The sequence below is a fragment of the Lactuca virosa genome, chromosome 9 (assembly GCF_052849685.1).
Source record: "Lactuca virosa cultivar CGN04683 chromosome 9, Lactuca_virosa_CGN04683_v6, whole genome shotgun sequence".
In the NCBI taxonomy this organism is placed as follows: Eukaryota; Viridiplantae; Streptophyta; class Magnoliopsida; order Asterales; family Asteraceae; genus Lactuca; species Lactuca virosa.
The window spans coordinates 266,922,897-266,928,629 of NC_136434.1; the positions used below are offsets into that span (position 1 = coordinate 266,922,897).

The 5,733-nt window shown below is 33.7% G+C and overlaps 1 pseudogene across 1 annotated transcript; it reads right to left on the reverse strand.

Moving 5' to 3' along the window:
• Window positions 1–3,131: 3,131 nt before the first annotated feature.
• On the reverse strand, window positions 3,132–4,624 carry LOC145136428 (delta(12) fatty acid desaturase DES8.11 pseudogene; annotated as a pseudogene). The gene is made up of 2 exons (XR_013720450.1): window positions 4,512–4,624; window positions 3,132–4,410 (listed from the first exon to the last, which is right to left on the reverse strand). The product of XR_013720450.1 is annotated as a delta(12) fatty acid desaturase DES8.11 pseudogene (transcript).
• Between the last annotated feature and the right edge of the window lie 1,109 nt (window positions 4,625–5,733).

Below are 5,733 nucleotides of genomic sequence, written 5' to 3' on the forward strand. Positions count from 1 at the left end.
TACAGAAAACAAATTGAAAGAGAAACGAGGAAAAGGAGCACATACCTTCGCTGCAGATGCCGGAGAAAAGCAAGTTTTCTCGCCGGAAAACTTATCACAGCCGGAAAAACGGGCTAATCTAGTGGGGGAGAGGAGGAGTAAAGTGGAAAGGAGAAAGGAGAGGTTTTTGTGGTGGTGGTTGCCTGAAAAATCGAATGGAGGAGGTGTTGTGGTGGTAAATCGCCGGAAAATCGCCGAGAGTAGGATTAGGAATGAAATGGGGCTGTCACCTGTTCTCAGACACGATGCTGGAGTAAAATGGGCGATCCCTTTAGCGGCAACGGTATTTGCGGCGACGGGTTAGGAATTTGGGCGACATGTTGGAGGGAACGGGTCCCGCGTCTTTTTTGGTGACTAGTAGCGACGACGACCGCGTCTCTATTAGGGTCGCCGCTATTTCATTCGTACGGAGGAACCATGTCCATTCGATCAGTTGAAAAGTGAACGGTCAAGATTGATTCTAGACGAAAGCACACGGATCGTCGACGTGTGTTATTAGAGACGACACATTAGCAGCGAGAGGAAGCTTTTAGCGAAGCCACATGCGCGTGTTGTCACATGTCATCGCTAATAAGTCATGTCGTCTCTAATACTGTCGCCTCTAATACTTATATTTCTTGTTGTGTGTCTATATATATATATATATATATATATATATATATATATATATATATATATATATATATATATATATATATATATATATATATATATATATATATATATAGGAAAGCTCTCGAGTATATTATACGAAGAGACTAGGAAACTACGCAAACCAAAAAAAAAGTCTAATTAGTCAAAATCCTGATGGTGACGTCATAAGATTGATGGATACTTGATATGATATTGGAACGCCAGAATGAGATAGGGTAACATTACACTCGGTTATTTAGTTAGTCGACAACGAAATCTATTCTAAAAAGGATGAATTTGTAACGTCCCCAAGTTTTGATAATATTTGACTAGATATATTTTACCATGTTAATTATAAATTATTACATCTAATTATGTCGTAAATTTAAATCTATTATACATTTGGTGTCATATTTTGTGCTTATAAAATCTACCTTCCAACAATGAGAAATTTTGAGACCCATAATATAAAATATGTTGAATATAAGTTGGTTGCGAATATAGATAAAAATGAAACGATATCAAAAATATGTTTATATTTACCAAATATTATATATTAAACTTTATCATAGAGAATTAATTTGTTATTAAGTATATATTTCATAACAAATCGTCAAATGAAATAAAAGTATAAAACGGATGTGTGTAAACAAATTATTTATCATGAGTGCGTGATATCCGTGATAATAATAATTCGAAGATGTATTATAATATGGGCTAATGTCATAAAAACTCTCAAATTTTCAAGAAATGTTCGGTTATATCCTAAGTCCATTTTTATGTCCATAAAAACCACACATTTGGGCAAAAAATGTCATATTTGTCCTCTTTTCCGATTTTACCCTTCTATGGCATTAGGGGACGTTTGGTTACAGACAACCCATTTGAGAAAGGCAATAAAACCTACTTTCAAGGCGTATTGTGCTTGTGAATGCTGTTAATCTAAATTTTCATAAATGTTTAGAGCTACATTGGGTTTTTTTCAATGAAGACGATGATTACGGTTGGGGTTGTATTACTGATTTTGTGTATTGTTGCTGCTATGATTCAGCTTCCTTCCCAATATATTTTAGCATTACTTGAGTTTGAAAAAGAAATCAAGCATGACCCAATTGGGTTTGTTCTTATTTCCTGGAATGAAGAGTTAATCGACTTCAGTTGCTGCCCATCTTCCTTGAATGGAATCATGTGCAATAATGGTAATTTTGTTGGTGTGGTCCTCGATCCTCTGTCTCTATCATCTGTCATCGATTTGAATGTATTCACAAATCTCACAAAATCGGTAACCTTTTCGACATCCAACAACTCCATTATCGGAAAATTCCTAAACAAATTAGGTGAATATGTCTATAATCTCTTCAATTCGTCTCTCCCACCTGATATCGGTAAGGTCAATAGTTTAATGAATATGTCTTTAGTCGGAAACAGCTTCTTAGGGTCCATTCCCGATTGGATTTCAAAACTGGGCAACCTAAAATCTCTTGATTTAAGTTGGAACCTAATCTCGGGACCAATTTCACCATCCATTACAACGCTAAACAACCTTGTTTATCCAAATCTCTCCATGAACACGCTCACAAAGAAAATCCCAAAAGGTTTTCAGGACATGATAGCACTTGAAGTTCTTGATCTCCATGGAAATATGCTCGAAGGTGATTTCGATCTTGAATTCATGCTTTTTACAACTTCCATTCATGTTGATCTTAGTGGAAATTCTTATCTTCTTAAAATCAAGATGGGAAGTTCTTACCTGGGATTTCTGAAACTGTAAAATACTTTAAGCTTAGCCGAAATCTGTTAACTGGATATTTAGTTTTTGGTGGTTTGTGAAAGTTTGAGAGCTTAGTTATGTCGGATTTGAGCTACAATCAAATATTCGGATTTGAGCTTAGTCTATAACCAAACATCCCCTAATGCCATAGAAGGGTAAAATCGGAAAAGAGGGCAAATATGATAATTTTTGCCTAAATGTGTGGTTTTTATGGACATAAAAATGGACTTAGGATATAACCGAACATTTCTTGAAAATTTGAGGGTTTTTATGACATTAGCCCTTGTAATATTCATTTTGTGATAAGAGAAATTAAATATTTTCTAACTTTTTATTTTTTATTCTTACGAATCTTTCTATCCATTTAAATGATAACATTTGTCACATTAATATACTAAAATATCAATAAATGAGCATTAAATCTTATACATGTCAGTACCATTTAATTGGATAGAATGATTTGTGGGGAAAAAAAATATGAAGATATTTAATTTCTCTTGTAATAATAATTAACTCGTACAGTCTATAATATAAGACAGGGGATCCATATGCGAATGTTGGTGAAAACGATTGGTAATTAACTCGTACAGTCTACAATATAAGACGGGGATCCATATGTGAATGTTGGTGAAAACGATTGGGATCATTTTAAAATTTTTGATTAATCATTTAATCAAACCTTTGGATATAAATAGTAAACTATGAACTTATTTTATTATACAAACGGTCGGTGGACATAGATAATTGGAATGTTTTCCAACATACGGTACATATAATAATTTCAAAAGTAAATGATATCAGAAATTGGTCACATTTTATGGTACCAAAATACACCTTTGTGTTTGTTGTCTTCATCAGGTTCGATATAGATGCATTCTTTAGCCTCTCTCCACATTGCTTTAAAGATTGGAGTCCTATCGATCTTATAGTACTCACCCAAAACTGGAATGATAGCATCCCTTGCCTCCTTTGCATGATAATGTGGAATGTACGAAATCAGATGATGCAATACGTGAGTGTGTGTAACGTCATGGAAAACCCTATTCAGGAATCCAAAGTCCCTGTCAATTGTTGACAATGCCCCTCTGATCCAGTTCCATTCACTTGAATCATAATGGGGCAAAGACAGATGGGTGTGGTGCAAATACGTTATGATAACGAAAAACACATGCACTCCTACCACTGGAACTCCATATATACAGGCTACCCAAGCAGCTCCTTTTGTTGTTACAGCAATCTTGATTGCATAAAAGACGGCAAGAAGACCAAGATCTGATAACAGGACCTGGATTCGCTCACGCTCGGTGAAAATTGGACTCATGGGATCAAAGTGGTTGGCAAACCTTCCATATTTCTTGCCAGAAATATTAGTTAAGAGGTATAAAGGAAATCCTAGGGTGAACCTAAAAACCAAAGTGAACAGTCGACCAGGTGGGTTGTTAAGAAGTTTTGAGTACCACCTGACTTTAGACTTGCGTTTAGGAATGTAAACTTCATCATTATCGAGCGAATTTGTGTTGGCATGGTGATTTCGATGGCTATATTTCCATGAGAAATAAGGTGTCATGAGAGCTGAGTGGAGGATGAAGCCAACAATGTCATCAATTAATTGGTATTCGCTAAATGCATGGTGACCGCATTCATGACCGATGACCCATAAGCCAGTGAGGATGCTTGCTTGACAGAACCAGTAAACTGGCCAAGCTAAGTAAGCCAAAGGAGCTGGAAGAAAAGGAATATATGTATTCGCAAGGAAGTAGAAAACGTAGGCAACAATCAGATCGTGAACAACATAGTAAGATGAACGGATAACGGATCGTTTGAAGCAATGGGCAGGGATCGCTTTCTTTAAATCACTTAATGAAAACGGCGGATCAACTGGGACACGTTCCAGGATCTTTTTACCATCAAATGGATCGTTTGACATCCTACCACCTGCACCCATGTTGTTGATAGATATGATTAACCTGCAAATGTAAAGAGTATTGTGAGATTTATGTAAACTAAACATAGAAAGAATTAATGACAAAATCCTAAAGCTCGTTAGAAATTAAAAAGAAAAACCTACAGAGACAAGTTATGCTGGAGTTCTCTTCAGTAGGTGATACTCTTCCAGGGTCGGCCTTGCTTCTTATTTATAGTCCAAGATTTGCAAAAAGTTATTGGCTCACTTGTCCTACTGACTATCTACCATTATTTCATTTTATCTACAAACTTTTACACTTTAGGAGAGACCACCATTCCAATTTGGCGGCTCTAAATACGAGACGCATATTTTTAATCTATCAATGCATTATGCATGTTGTGAAGATCAAATTATTATTTATTTATACATGGTCCAAACTATTGTTAGTTGTATAAATATTAACCATTTTTATATATGATTTGTTAGTTGGGTCTTCGTCTTCTGCTTTGAAACAATTATTGCAATCAATCAATATATATTTAAATTATTGAGTGTATGTGTATCTGATTGAAAAGGGCCGATTAACCCCATTAATCATGCAATATCTTAATTTCCTATTCTAATGCTTTAGACGTGACTTATTTTGATATATATTTTATTTAAGTGTCAAATTATATTATCACTAGTTTTAGGTTATTGTATTCTAACTAATTATTGTATGGATGTAAGATGGATATGGACCAATCATTTTACTTATTTTAAGAAAATGATTTACCTATATTATTAAATAAAAAAATATAATAATGTCATTTAATTAAAAAAAGGGTAATATTGTACATTTGTATTGCCTTAAAATTAGGAAACATAATTTTTAAAAAGGAAATTTTCGGATTTAAACGGATCTTTGATTATCTTAATTTTGAATTTTGATTTTTTTAAAATTAATTTAGTTTAAATATTTCTAACATAATTTTTAATCATACCCAGTTTTATTCTGTCAGAAAGATATTGTTTTTATAATGATATTCTATGCAAAAGCAAGCCATAAACTAATAAAGATTCTTACTTCTCAATGAATAACAAATTTTTAGATACAAGTTAAATTTTTCTATCACATCCTTGAAAAAATAATAAACTTTATATTTTATTCTATTGGCATATACTATTACATATACTCTTATCATTCTATTATATATTATTCTACCAGAATATTACAATAAATAGTGCATTTTTTGGAAGATCAGTGACCACTGACGATTGTTCATCTCCATCTCACACATTCATCCAACCTTCAGGCCATCATCATGTCTCTCATGCATTTTATAAGAATAATTATCATGAAATTGAATTATGTAAGAATAAAATTATGTGAGAATACTTTTAT